Consider the following 15,882-nt stretch of genomic DNA (forward strand, 5'->3'; position numbering starts at 1 on the left):
ATAGTGAAACCTGAACAGCTGATACAGAGTAAGAAAGAGAAATAGAAGGAGGAAGATTTAAACACAAAGATAGCAACCAAGAAGCTTGAAATAGGAACTTTGCTGGTCACTGAGAAACTTTCAATGAATACACAAGACGTGGGTGGCTGCAGAGACCTCTGTCCATAAGACACTGTGAAAGTCTGAGGTAACTCTGAGTCAGTTTTCCAAAGGTCTTTGAGGAATGAGAGTTTCTGCACAGCACTGAACATGGCTTTCCTGGAAAGGCACTGTAGATCTTTGACTCATATCTCAAAAAATGTAAGAGTAGGACAGAAACATGGCAAAGGCTCATAAAATATTTGGAAGAGTGCAGAGATTTCATCTCTGCTCATGTTCATCTTCTCACACACTTTGTGGAATTAGCCATCACCTGAAGTCTGGACGGGAGAATTTCTTGGACAGATATAGAGGATGGCTGCATTCTGAAAAAGTAAAAAAAAAGGAACCCTTTAAATAGAGTAACAGAAGATTGTGGAAGCTGTAAAGGATGTCTGCTTATGGATGAAAGTGTGGTGAGAAAGCAGTAAGGAGGCAGATGAATCATGGATGTGAAGTGTTCAACATCCTGGTGTAGGACGCTCTAAAACAGTGACTCAGGCCCCAGCAGAGCCTCAAGATGAGGAAAAGTTGTCAGTTCCCTGGGCTCTGAGACAAAGAGCAGAAGAATGCGCAAGTCAGAAACAAGTGCCCCAGTTTTCTCCAGACCTCTCAGTTTCATCTTTCTTTTATTACAATGTTTCCCTTTCCTTTATTTGTTCCCTGTTTCTTCTTTTTGTATTGTTCTTTCCTCAACTGCTTCTTTGCCATTTCTTCCTTTCTCATGTTTCTTTGTCTTAACAAAACTGCCTTCCCGACCCCCATCTATAAATTTCCACCATTTGTAGGGTTAGAGCCCTACATGCCCTACAAAGTACAAAGACACCTTTCCACTTTGGCATTTTCTCTACTTTCCATACCTCTATTGCACTCTCTTCTTTAATTTCCCTTTTATTTTCTTAGCTTTTACATCATATTCTCCATGCCAAAACTTCAGCAAAAGATCAAAAGGGAAAACCCGGCAACACAAACTACAGATCTGATTGCAGCCAAGTGAAACTAAGTAAAAATGCTTCTGTATTAGCCACAGTTACTAACGGCATTTAATAGTTGGTGTTCTGTAGTTTTTACTAGGTGAACAAGAGGTTGGAAAGCATAAGTAGAAATAGCAGGCAGCACAGTAAAAATTTCTTTTCTCGTACAAGCTTGTCCAAAGCAGCACATCTTTTGTGGGTATTTTTGTTCTTCTTTAGTATAAAGTGAAATCTTAAAGCACACTTATTGCAAAATATGGCTTGAGACATAAGTTACTTAAATATGTATTCTCCCTTTGCACACCCCACGATGAACATAATCTCATTTTCACTTTCTGTCACTAAAAGAAGGAAGTGAGAATGACATTTGCTGATTAGAGAATTAGTAGTATTCCACACATTCTTGTTTTAAAGAATGCAATCACCCAGATGTTGCTGCTGTCAGCACAACTGCAATACTGTGCATGTTCACACTTCAGTACGTATTAAAAGCATAGTTTATAAATGAGCTGCATAACACTATGTCTGTATGGAAATATTATTCTAACATACCTTAATTGTATTCAATAGTCACATTTTATAACCTTTTAATTGACTAGTATTTAGTGTTTGGTAGTTAAAAGATTGTAACCAACCATCCATTAAAGTTAATTACCTGTAAATTGTGCTGGTCAGTTTAAGTATTGTGTGGTATTTTTCCAATTTCTCAATGGGCTACATTTAGAAAGGGAACTACAGAAGATCTCTTATATCTGTAGCATGTGTGTTACAGAAGAATAACTCATATGACAGCAATCTTGTTAGCGGCTGTTATGAACAACATTCAGCATGGGCCATATCTTAGGCTGTCAGTGTAGCTGCTCTGATTTACACCAGCTGAGGAGTAGGACACATGTATGATTCCAAGGAATGGTAACTTTTTTAGATACATCAAATCTTTCAAGAGAAAGATTGTCAGTATAAAACATAGTTGAGTTAAAAAACGAGGTTTCCAAGAACAGTGAAGTAAAGTAAGAATAACTACAGTGAAGGTAGTGATAGTTCCTCTGTGTTTATCTCCATGTAGGACTCAATTTGTTCCTGTATGGAAGGACTAGTTGTAAAGTCCTGAAGGAATTCTATTAGTGCAAAAAAAAAAAAAAGAAAAGAAAAGGTTTGAAATTCGGAAAAAAAATGTTCAAAGAACATAATAGAAAATTAACATGCTGAAATTGACTCTTGAAATATTCTCTTATCTAAATTTAATTATTTTTCTCTGGTAGTCCAGCGTGGTTTACAAGCATTAGCCTTTGACAATGTGTCAAAGATTCAGGGTTTGTGGCTCTTAACATCAAACTTGATATGGGTCCTGCAGGAACATGCAGTTTCTCTGGACTAATATATGAGTTGAAGCTACAACTGAAAAAAATATAGATATTTATATTTAAGTTTGGCCTTTATCACATCATAAAAAGGGATGTGGAGCTGTTGGAGTGCGTCCAGAGGAAGCCACAGAGATGCTGCGAGGGCTGGAGCAGCTCTGCTCTGGAGACAGGCTGAGAGAGCTGGGATGGTTCAGCCTGGAGAAGAGAAGGCTGCTAAGGGGAGACCTTAGAGCAGCTCCAGTGCCTGAAGGGGCTACAAGAAAGCTGGAGAGGGGCTTTGGGCAAGGGCCTGTAGGGACAGAACAAGGGGAATGGCTTTAACCTGACTGAAGGGAGGCTGAGATGAGCTCTTAGGCAGAAGTTCTTCCCTGTGAGGGTGGTGAGGACCTGGCAGAGGTTGCCCAGAGAAGCTGTGGCTGCCCCATCCCTGGCAGTGTTCAAGGCTAGGTTGGACAGGGCTTGGAGCAACCTGGTCTAGAGGAAGGTGTCCCTGCCCATGGCAGGAGTTGGAATGAACTTTAAGGTCCTTTCAACCCAAACCAGTCTGGGCTTCTGTGATTCTATGAAATACAGCCTTCAACAGAGCAGTTACAGATCAGTGCAAATAATAGCTACACAGCTGGGATTTTTATTTGTGATTTTGAGGAATTCAGACTGAAAACATCTTTTCACTTTCATGCACATACACTTTCTTCTCTTGTAGCTGCATCTTGAAGTAGTCACGTGTGATCTCTTGTGGTGCACTGCTAAGAAAATAACCTTCCAATGTCTTAGACGGATTTCTGTAAGCTGCCTTCAGGAGCTCACCTAAATACAAGCTCTGTTCGGGCACCTAACCAAGCTGGATCTGAGATGATATGGGAATGGTAACTTCACCTATGGGATGATGACACAAAGATCCAGAAGCAGACACAAGACCATGTATTAGATGGCCAGATGTACATCAGTGTTTTACCTTCTCTTTCTATCTGTATGTATGATATGATTTGAACCTTAACTTCTCAATAGTTAGCAGACCAAAACCAGTAACACCTGCTTTGTCATCAACACAGAGAAAGCTAGATCACACTGTGTTTTTTGCTGAGCAGTGGTCACTGCAGGAGACCCAGTCAAGACCTTCCAGTGTGATCAGCAAAAGGATGCCTTCTTAGGGTAGGTTCAGAAAATTTATTTTGAAAGCAAAAGTTTAACCAGCTTTCAGACCTGGCCCATTTTTATGCATAGTTAAAGAAAAAGAGGTATTTGGGAACTATTGCTGCTGTTAACCGAGGAGGGGTAGAAAATGTATTTCTAGAGTTGAGTTTTGTGTTTAGCTGTGCAGAGAATCATGGTGACCACAGTCTGGATCAGTGGCACTTTGGGAATATAAATCTATTCTCCTCAGTTTACTATAATCCTCGTACAAAAAGAAGGTATTACAATTATAGTCAGTCTTCTACCTCTGAAAATTTAAAAATATATATACAAAAATTTTCAAATAAATCATCCTTAAAAATTCTTTTTTTCCAGTAGTATTTTGTCTGCAAACCTGACGTGTACCTGTTTATATTTACAGTGTTAAAATATTTTAAAATAATTGCTAATGTTTATGTTTAAGTTGCTTTGAATGGACTATTTTTTGCTTTTTTAAAAATAACATTGGATTATTGTTTCAAATTATATTTTGCCTTGCATTGGGAGGAAGTAAGAGAAAAAGAGGAAATTTTTGGCATTCTGGAAAGAGAAATCCCTTGATAAATGTGGAAAAGAGCAAAGGAGACAGGAAGGATAATCTTCACTGGGCTGATCTAGTTAAAAGGAAACTCAACAAATATCTTTCTAACAAAGGAGTAAGAACATTGTTCATGGGCCTTACTGCAGTAATGAATAAGTCTCTACTAATGTTTCAAAACTTTATGAAGCACTAGCAACAATCACAAGCCACAACTTGTGATCAGCTTGTTCTAATGTTTTTGACACCACGTATGTGAAAATGAACATATATAATCATGATATATAAAGACCTGAAACAACGAAGACATCAATTCCTTTTCTTTCAGCTTAACGTTGCTCTTCTGCCAAGTGAAAGGAGAATTTATCTTGTGTAGCAACTTATATATGGAAGAGAGAGCACTGCAGAGCTAAGTGGTTCCTTTACGTGAAGTTACAGGATCAAAAAACAATCAGAACTTTTATTTCTCAAATTAAATATCAACAAATTGCACACAAGGTGAGACTCTCTTGGAGAGCGTTTCCAACGTCCTCACACAGTTTTCTTACTTACCAAGTCTACACAATTCTTTCAGTTCTTTTTTCAACAGGTCTCTGTACTTTTTAGCCAGAAGATCCAAGGCAAAAACTGCTCAAATACTACGTAACCTTACACATCACATCTGTCTACTCTCACACCCAGTTTCAACAAATGCAAGCCATGCTGCAAATGTGTCTGACTCAAAAACAAAAAGTTGCTTGACCTCTGCCATGCCTCTCATAAGTGTCTGAGGCTCACTACTGTGTGGACTCGTGGATTTGCTTTCACAAAGTTTTATCTGTAGTCCTTGTTGCATACCTATGCCTTAACATTTATCAGTGTCCCAATGTTATTAAAACAGTGGATGCATACAGACCTCCCTAAAAATTCTGTGGCCACATTCCAGTGACAGAAAACAAACAAACAAACTAACAAACAAAAAAAAAAAGGAAAGAAAAGAAAAAGAAAGAAAAGGAAAAGAAATGAAATGAAAAGAAAAAAAGAAAAGAAAAGAGAAAAGAAAAGAAAAGAAAAAGAGAAAAGGGGAAAAGAAAAGAAAAGAAAAGGAGAAAAGGAAAGAAAAGAAAAGAGAAAAGGAAAGAAAAAAAAAAGATGCCTGTGTGTCAAACCTCAATATCATGTACGTAAGTGACCACTTTTCATTGCACAACCGGCTCATTTCTTTTGCATTTTCAGCTGTATTTATCTACCATAGTACTGCTTTTGCTAGGTCACTAATTGCCTGTCACTAATTGTAGCCTACCTGAACACTGCCTAGACAAATGAGACCAAATTATGCCTGCCCATCTTGAACAAACTACATTAATTTGGTATAAACTGGATTTAGTTAACTATAGGTCTAGATACAAGGTGGTTCATTTAATTCTAGAAGAGGTAGGAAGAGGTAATCATGATCAAAAGGCTGATGAGCAAATTAATTCTTCAGAAACCATGTTTCTTTTTCAAAGTTCTAATTTTGCTCTGTAAAAGAGTAGAAAGGCAGATGCACACACATGAAATAAGCTACTGTTCCTTGCTTGAGGTTGTAGAAGTCTGTAACAGGATGATGCCAACACTTAAGCCACTTAAGCTTTCATATAATAAAAAATGGGATGAATCCTTTTTATTTCCAGTTAGCATGACTGAACAAAAAATTGAGCAATATTCACCTTTAAGAAGGTTGATGTTTTTCTCTCTGAGAATATTTTTGAAGGTATGTTTCACAATAGTTACTCTGGTATTCTTATTTATGCTGAATTGCTGATGTTAACATATATAAATATAATATATTAAGTTTTTTTTTTCATTTTTGAATGCAAGTTGAAACAAGTTTAGTGGAAAATTTATTTTGGAAATAGTTTAGTGGAAAATTATTCACAGCAATCTATTCTTTTATGGCTGTGAAAAGAGCTAATAGATATAATGCTTATTACACAAGTGTTAAAACATTTATCAATATAAATTCTCTAATGGTGTCAAAATCCTTGGTCCTTTTTCAGTAGGACAGTCTTTGATGGGAATTTTATCTTATTGCTTATTGCACTTCCTTAGGACCACTGCATGATTAGTTCTTAATGCAAGCCACAAAATGTATTTGTTAATGGAGATTTAAGACTTTAAAGCTGGTGATGGACTCATTCAAGATGCAAGTAGGAAATTAACAAAAAGTTAAACTTAAGTTCACTGAGTCCCACGTAACAAGATCCTGCAGATTCAAGAAAGCTGGAAGAAGACAACATGATGAACATCCCCTGAAAATGTGAATAGTGCCTGTTCATAAAAACAGCCAGGAATGTGTCAGTCTGCATCTGACTGAGCTTGGTAAGTGAAGGCAGGTTAAGATCCTAATGGCAGCATGACTCTTTCTTTTAGAAAGCAGTGCAGACATAGGTGTTCTGCTTTCTAGCAGCATTAGATTTGCAATGGTTGGTTCAGCCCAGTTAACTGTTTTGATAATGCTATACTGGTTGAAGTTTTCCCAATCAGGTTCTCATGGTTTCCCAATCCACTCTACCTCCCTACTGAATGCATTTGCATGCAGTGCAAGGAGGGAAGTGAGAGCTGGAATGTGTCCTCTTACCAGCCCTGGGGCTACGTTATTTCAGGTATATAAAGCTATCTGGTCCAGCTTGTTAACCCAGGAAACTTCTAGAAAGCCTTTCCTTTTTCTGAGACAAAGACCCAAGCCAAATCCATGCTTTTTTTTTTTTATGTTTTAATAGTAAGATTGTTTCCAAAATAATTATACTGTGGATTTGGTTACATGATGTACATAAGAAGTGAAAAGGAAGAACACGTATGACTTTCAGTTTCCTGAAAGCCAACATATACAGATGCAATTATTTTCCCCCATTATGTTCACACTTTACACCAATCACATTGCAAGGCCATCTAACCTACCTTATACTTATAATAAGTAATGTACTCCAGCTCCCTTGTTTCTTGAGGAACAAGTAGTGTCATGAGATGGCAATATTGCAAGCGGAGGAAGGCATGCTAGTCTTGTGTCACAAAATTCAGTACTCAGGATTCTGGTGTTTGCACTGCTCTTAATTACAAGCCTTGGAGAAAAGGGTCATCTATCATGCACAGAACTCCAAGGGCAGCTTTGTTGGCTTATTAATCCCATTGTAGTATCAGATCATAAAAACAATTTGAGTGATTTGGTAATGTGATTTGGTAATGCTCTGATTTATGCGTTACCATGAACAGAAGAGACAGATTAACCATACCATGAATTGTAACACACTAATTCCTCATTGTGGCTCTAACAACTGAGTCACATGCAGTTTCAATTATTTCACATGTTTGGCAGCCATTCTTCCCAAAGGAACAATAAGCATTAACACAATAATCTGAAAGAAGCTTATTAAAACATGTGTGACATAAGTTCCGTCTATTAAAAAATATTTGACGTTCCATGCTGCTTTTGTTTTAACCATACTAATTTCTGCAGTTAAAAGATCTTAATCTGAATACCTTAAAAATGCTTTCAAATTTGTCATGCTCCACTAATATGTCAGATCATTGATAGGCTAATAAACTAGTGTTATTTTAGGAGAAATTCATGAAAAATTATGGGCAGCAGGGGTTAACATGCTCGGATGGGAATGAGCTCTTCTGAATTAAGCAGTGTTTTAAATTGGATACACTCAGTAGAAGAATGATGCTACAGCCACTGCTGCTTCTAATAATGTCTTTTTCTTCACTCAGAGCTCTTCAATCAGAGATTCCCAAACACTTTACCAAGACTGTGAATATCAGACTTACATTTTGCAGGTCATGTATGCAGAAACTAAAGCCAAGACACAAATTGACCAGAGAAACAAAAAGAATCAGTGCCAAAATTGGAATGAAATATTCTTATATTTTCTGTCCATCCTACAAACCCCAGAATTCTTTTTAAAAAAATGTCAGAGACATGCTTTCATTTGTTTTTGCAATTTACATTTCAGTCCAGGTTGGTTTGCTATTCCGTCCATTATACTAATATGACACATTGTCCTATGCTGTCTCATGAACAATGAATGAAGATGGAATTTGGACAACTTGTTCAACTCCATTGCATTGCCTGAGTGAAAAAGCTAAATAAGATCAATAGATGTGCTGTGCAGATTTTACAGTAGAAGATGCTGTGTATTCCACACACCCTCTTGCCTCCAAGGCAGAAAGTGAGTAGTTGCCCCTGCTCAGCTTCCTTGTGAAGAAACTTTCTCCTGTGGTGGGACTGTAGCTTCTTGGAAAGGGTAGCCATTTATCACAGTCCTAAATGAAAGCATTCCTTGGACACAAATGTCTTTTTCTTTCTTTGTCTAATTACTGAGGGGAAAAGTGAGAAGGAAATGTCAAAACAGTGAAACAGTGGTGTATAGAGAGCAGTCACTTTGGAGCTCAACCAGCTTTTGTGAAGGCCTGGGCAATTTGTCAAATGGTTGTGGCATAAGTCAAGCCCTGAGGTTGAAAGGTCTTGACCTAAAGAGTGCTGAAATCAGGCAGTATAAGCAAGAGGGCTGCCAGAAGTTTCAGCTGTAGTGGAGATGAACAATGATGGGTGCTGGACACAACAAAACCTCATCTGCATAATTCAGGTAAGGAATTTTATTGAATCTGACAAGTATGTGACAGGCTGAGAAAGAGAAAAGAACATGCTCTTGCTGGGAACCTTTAAAGCTCTTCCGTTAAGGTATGTGGAAATAAATGACAGCTAATCTCTTCACTAAAAAAAAGGTAAACAATGCCATTTTACACAGGCCTCACCCATGACCTTTTCATAGATGAGGCTATCCACTTTCAGGCCAGGCCACAGAACTTATCAAAAACAATGCAGTGAATTCAGATTGCACAAGAAGGGCTTTGCTTCTCCCGGTTGCTTCAAGTAATGCTGCTACTCGTTTGGCAGGTATACTTAGCAGAAAGGCTACCACTTAAATCTAGGGAGTAACGCATCATGGCAAATGGAAAATCCACACAGAGACCTTTTAGTGGAAGCTTTTTGGGGGGTTTATTTTTCTCTTTTTTTTGTGTTTTTTTTTTTTTTTAGGGTTTTGTCTTGCATGAGTCATACTGCAACTATAAATCTCAAGCTAAAAGATCATAAAGTGACAAGACAAATTTTCTGCATCATTTTCATCAATCTGTTGTTGCTTTTAAACTAACCAAAGTTTTAAAAATCCTTCATTACTTCCTCATGCCAAATTTCTGAGAATTTCTTTTTAATTTATTTTAACCACTTGTTTCCATTATAAGTCTTCTTTAGGTAAATAATAGAGTTTAAGAAGAGTATGCAATTGATGCTTTTAAAAACACAAATAAGATGCTGACCACTGGCTTTATAAGAACAACTTTAGTTCATAAACACTAAGACAAATATGACCTTAATACACGTACAAAACTCAGAAGTAATGGTTGAAAAATCAAATCTAGCCTCTATGTGTTAACCTAATAGAATAAGAAATGACCTTGAAGGCAAGCAAGAATTTTCCTTTTGTGAATATTTATGAATATCTGTATTCTTGAGAGTTCTTTCTTAGCACTGAGTTTCTCACACAAGTAGCCCTTGATATCTATACAAGGAGAGTTTCTTGCCAGATGCAGACCTCTAAGCCTGACAAGAAAACAATTTGTTATACAGGCTGCTGAATGGTTAGAAGGAAAGCTTAAAATCTAGAGGAACACAGTGTGGCTGTGACTTGCAAGAGCAGAAAATCAACTCTAAAACTCCTAAAATAAATACAAAACCAAAGGTTAGACTGACTTTATTGAGCATTAGTCACAAAATCCCCAAGCACTTCTGTGGATTACTGGCACAGTGATTTCTGCAGCACACAGCACACATGTATGTTTCTACCAATCTGTGGATCATTCTACCTAATGGGAAGCAGTTAAGAGTCCTGGCTGGATCAACTGTGGATCTTGGTTTATAAGCAGCCCAATGCATAATTCACAAGGCTTAATGAATATTCCAATTCATGACAGCCAACTGGCTCCATAGGTCACGCCTCCCAGTCTAATATAAATAAAGAATGAGATACTAGAAAGCATACCAGCTGAACCCTACTAAATGCCAAAACCATACATATTAATGAGGCACAATAAAAGATATACTTGAGGCTCAGGAAGTGATTCTATTGTTTTCCAGCTTTATAGAGGAAGAGGAAAAGTTTGCAGTGCACCTTTCAATATACTGCACCGAGTGCAACATGAAGCTTCCCCCCCCGTGGCAAAGAGGCAATCAGATTGTGGCAACTGCATTTCACATCCAGCCTCATCAGGTCTCTGACATCCTCTGTCATTTCCACCACAATAGCGAAATCCACACTGGAAATATCCCCACCCTCCTCTCCCATGTTCCGCAGCAAGTCCCCATTTGGTAACTAAGGAGAGGAAGTACTTCAGCAGCACTGTTCTTTTATGTGCTCTGTTTAGACCTTGGAACAGGATGAATGGTAGCTTAGATGAATGCATTTGTGCCATTTTTCTTGGCCCCAGACGATGTTTCCTCACTACCATGACATCTGAACAGAAGGAGAAAACATCTCCCTTTTGTGGCAAGCTAATTTAATTTGTACTTTCTACCTAGGGGTAAATACGTTTGTCTGTCTTTCTAAGCTCTCTTTGCCCACTTTCTTTTCTCATGGGAAACCCTGCTGAGTCAAAAGCAGGATATTGCTTACTGCTCTAACTTTATTTTAAAGTAATTTAATTTTAAGCATACTCACACCCACCCTAAAGTGAAGCAACCGTAGGAGCTCCACTGGGACAGCCTTAATGACTTTTGCATGTCTCTTGTGTCAGAGACATCAAGGGCTTGTTGTTAGGGAGGTATTTGCCTTTTAAAATAAATGCTTTAAAAAAGGATCTCTCTTTTGCTGTATCCTCAGTGCAAGATGTGTTTCTTTATTTTCAAAAATCTTATGGCTTTGCACATTGACCTACCAACTTTAAAAAACAGCATTGCAAACCATTGACCTTTGCTCTTTGCTGATCTGGTGTTATATGTGATTTGACCTTGTTTTGTCTAAGAACTTTGTAAAAAGATTTAAAATAAATAACAAATGCATTTCTTTATGAAAAACAGTGGTAAAATATGACTCGGAGGACTCAGAATTTACATCCTTCTTATCTGATTTATGCATTACTTCTTTAAATAGGCAAATATATTAAGGGCATTATTTAATCCAGTACTGAAAAGTTTCTATATTTAAAAAAGCCGAAAATCTTTATTAAAAAATTATTTTTATTTTAAAAGAAAGCTGAAGTCTAAACTTAAGCATAATTTAAAGCCTATTTTGCTTATAGTGACATCTGTTCTTTTATTTAAACTTCATTAGCTCGTATTAAAGTGGCAATGACACACACAAGAACCTACATGTTAAAAAACTTATTGTATTTTTTCCCTTTAAAACAATTTAATTTCAGGGTTATTTCCAGGTAAATATTTTGTCATCTTGTCAGATAAGAAAAACAAAACATACAACACTTAAAATGATAAAATATGTTTCTAATACATGCTGCAATTAATATCACAGGAACCAATTTTACCTGTAGTTATCAGTTAATATTTGCATAATATTGTAACAACGTTTTTTACAATGACTTGCACTTTGTATTATGATCAGAAACATATATTTCTGTCATATTCAAAAAACAAAACATGCAACATTTAAACTGATAAAGTATATTTCTAGTATCTGCAGTAATAAATATCACAGAAACTGATTTTACCTGCAGTTACCAGTTACTTGTTCTTTGGATAATATTTTATCAGGCTTTTTCTCAGTGCTTTGCTTTCTATGTTCTGGTCAGAAATGTGCATTTATCATCAGCAAATCACACAGACTTACAGGGAAACAAGTCTTGGAATCAGTCACAACATTCAGAAAGATTAATCATGACAGCATTGCTGTTTTGCTCAGAAAACTTTCCTCCATTCTGTTTCTGTTGCTTCAGTGGTTTGTTTTTATGAACAAGCTGCATTTGTTAGGAAAAGGAAACAGTTCTCTTATTCAAACTTATGGTTTTGGAGGCTAAACATGCAATACTGTGACAAACAACAGTTAATGTGCCCTCTAGAGCAACAGGAGAAGTGCAACTGCCTTGCCTGCCTTGTTCTGCTCAGTGTATAAAATATACAAGATAGATAGAAAATGGACAAAACACCTTTCTTCACTTGTGTAGGGGGCTGCTCAGCCATAACCCAATACTGCCATGCGCGTTGTATGGTTTTACATCAGCTTTTGGGGATAAGGGAGGTAATTCCTTGTGTGGGATGATGCGTCCATGCATCCCTCAGTAGAAACGTATCAGGAAGCAAAGTTGAAGGGCGTTTGGTGAATACTTTTGATGGATGGCTAGAGGATGGATCCTGCTCTCATGCTTCACTTCAGAGTAGCTTTTAGCCAGAATTTGGACCTCAGAACCTTTGCCTAGACAAGCATAGACCTCAGATATATGTAAAACTGATACATGGATTCCATGGTAGCCCATGTTGAGGCCAGCTAGCCTGTGTACCATGTCAGAAAAAACAGAACCTAGGTGCACAGAGACACAGGTTTTTAAAAAAAAAGGGTTCTGAAGTATTTCTGAATTTTACCTACTGGCCTCTTAAGTCCATAGTCCTTCAAGCAAATTGCTTGAAGGTCTGGAGCTTTCACTTTGAACTAGAAGTTGGTTTTCAGGACCTGGCCTCTGATAAGGGTGGAAAACCTAATTAGCAAAATCCCTTAAACATTTGCTTCGTTGCAATAAATTTGCCATCTATAAGAGTTGTAAATTGGTCACAAAATGTGTGGCTTTAAGAAGATAGTTATCTTTAGGCTATAAAAAAGTATTTCTAGCCTTATAGCCCAGCTGTGTAAATCAAGGCCATCCACCCTTCCATTAGAAGCTAAGCTCTTACGGCCCATATGGACAAAGGACTTGGTTGTTTATGAAGCAACAACATCTGCTTACACTCAGCCTCATTGTCAAAGAGTTGTTGGTTAAAAGCACAGGATCTCCTTTCTCCATTTCATGCCATATTATGTTTCATGTGGGAATATCTACTCTCTGAGGCTTGACCACTGCTTTTAACTGCTGGACTTTAAAGACTTAGCTGCTTGTAGTGAGAATCAGATCATTGACTCCCCAGCAGTCTGGAGAGCACATTTTGCTGGACACTTGAAAAATTTCTTTTGGTCTCCAGACACGTTTCTGCAAAGTATTAGCTTTCCTGTGTTGCTCCGAACCTAAAGTTCCTGTGTAAACAGCCCTCTGGTTCAGTTTAAGATAAAATATGGTGTTTGGAACTGAATTCCTCAAATGCCACAGGTGCATAACAAAGACTATTAATTACACTCAAGCCATAAAATGACGATGAGTTCTCCAGACCGCATGATTAGTATTGCTATCAAATAAAATGTTTCTGAGCTTTTTGTGCTGGCACAACGTAATTTTACTTAGACCTGAATCGCTAATACAGTTGGAAGAGAGAACATGATGTTGCAGTTAATCAGTTTTTGTGAAGAGAAAGCACCTGAAGGAAAGAAACTGCCATACAGATTAGTATGGTTTCATTTGGCTACGTCTCCTTATCTGTACCTCAGCAAGCACTTGAAGATAGAAAATGCTTAACATGGAAATTTATATAGTCTTACAGTAAATGTTCCTATCCCTAATCTTCAGAGCATAGCAGATTCAAGCATTGTCTTGGACAGCTAGAAAATGTGTGTGCAGAATAAAAGACATATTTACAACGTATATAAGAAACCCATAATGCAGTTTACAGAGATAACTATTTTTCTTTGGTATTTTCACAGTATTTTATCAATTAATTTTATTGTGTGTTTTAATAGCAGGTTTGTTGAAACCAGTGTGATACCTGTGTCATACATGAAAATGTAAGCAGATTGTGCAGATGAAAAAGGTTAAAGTTGGTATATGACTTATTTAGGTATGCTGATATGAATGTGTACTGCCATGGCCTGAAACTTTAAGAAAAATAAAGAATACAGCTGCTAAGGAGACTCATGGAATGGAAGTGAGGGCAAAGTACTGGCAAATCAATATGGAACCTGACCATCATCCTGGGAAAAAATACCCTAAAAGTACAGCCTTCAAAATGGGAGCAGTGGGTGACATAAGGATTTCTGACTCAAAGGTTGTTGAGTCCAGCCCCCAAATATTGCCACCACTTGCATCATGCAATGCCTTCTTAAAAATAAACATCTCCTGCTTAAAATTTGCTGTTTCAAGCCATTTCCTCCGACTTGTGTAACTAATCTGGAAGCTTGCTGCTTTCATAGTTCTAATTTCTGCTGGAAAAATGCTCATGCATGGTGGAAATTAATGTGTTTTCTATTCAGTATTTTGACTGGAGCAGTTTTGCTCTCCCTCTGGTATTTATACATGCATGTATTTATAGGGAACAATTCTAACCCTGCTTGGCCCCAACTTTGCATAAGCCAACGTGTCACGAAAATATCCTGCTTCCTCAGTCCCCTATCCCACGATATTTCCCTAACTTAATTCCCCTTTCCTGCAATTTGGTTTTCTCCTTCTCAGAGTTACACAAAACCAATATATCACAGACTTCTGTACATATTTTCACCAATGTCCTGGTTGGAAATATTAGTACTCCTCTTTCTGAGAACACGTGATGTCACACATACATTTTTCAGCGCTATGCCAGTGAGATCTTAGTTATCCTTGGCTTCTTCCTGCTTCACCAGCTATACCAGCAGGATGAATGTTGAAGCTTTAGGAATTCAAGTGTTTAAGAACTTGATAGCAATTTATTTTTGAATCTAGCTATGCAAAGTGCATCAGCTGTCTCCCTTCTGAGGATACAAGATACAAGGACTTGGAAAAATACTTTCGGAACACTTTCTTGCAAAAACTGATGAAGCACTGATAGTGCATTTTGTTATCACTGTTGTTACAATGATTAGACATCTGTATCTGTCTTCATAAGGAATAATTCCTAGATTAATGAACAAACCCAACCTAATGAGATATTAGCACATCCAAGAGGATTTTTTTTTTTAAACTTGTGTTTTACTTTGCATAAAGGGAATTTGTACCTGTTCAACCTGTTCAACTTCAGCATTTGAAGTGGGAAATAGGTCAGCAAAATGACAGAGTTGACAAAGGGGGTACACCGTTTCTGCAGAGGATGTGTATAAATCAGTATTGGTACCCCAGAAAGGAAACTGGGAGGCTTTGCATCCTTAATCTACTTGTGTACTTTGGGATAAATGCGTGGTATTGTGCCATTAGTGGCTAGAAATACAGCACAGGAGTTTGAGATAGAAGAAAGAAGTAAAGAATTATATTCAAAGCAGGGACAAAGTATGGCAGTACTTCTGCCGGGTATAAAGAATTATTTGCATGTGCTAATTCCTTCATCTGGATAGGCAGCAGATCTGGCTTTATCAAAAACATTCCTCAAAACCAGGATCTCTGTCCTGAATTAGATACAATTGTTGTTCTCTTTAATTGAAATCAAATAAATTCTCACCTAGTAGTTTATTGTTCCTGAGGATGTTTTCATACAGTCAGCCTCCATTTGTGCATTTGTGGCTTGCATGGAAAGCAGATGCTCTTCTCTTTTTTTTTCCCCTGTATTTTTTTCCTCTCTTTCCCTGTGATCACTTTTCCTAAATATTTAAATTTTTGGTAAAAAGCAAAAACTAAAACA

The 15,882-nt window shown here is 37.4% G+C and overlaps 1 long non-coding RNA gene across 2 annotated transcripts in view; it reads left to right on the plus strand.

Moving 5' to 3' along the window:
* The window catches only part of LOC134163014 (uncharacterized), a 32,339-nt gene extending 22,803 nt beyond the window's left edge, over nt 1–9,536 (plus strand). The window contains exons 3-4 of one of the 2 annotated variants that reach the window (XR_009964526.1): nt 3,485–3,628; nt 6,386–9,536. This is a non-coding gene — a long non-coding RNA (uncharacterized LOC134163014). Of the gene's footprint in view, nt 1–3,484; nt 3,654–6,385 lie in introns of those variants that run through there. The other variant, XR_009964527.1, reaches the window with a different exon arrangement.
* Nucleotides 9,537–15,882: the final 6,346 nt, after the last annotated feature.

The sequence above is a fragment of the Pezoporus occidentalis genome, unplaced genomic scaffold (genome assembly GCF_034315485.1).
Source record: "Pezoporus occidentalis ecotype Australia unplaced genomic scaffold, CSIRO_AGI_Poc_V1 ctg197, whole genome shotgun sequence".
Lineage (NCBI taxonomy): Eukaryota > Metazoa > Chordata > Aves > Psittaciformes > Psittacidae > Pezoporus > Pezoporus occidentalis.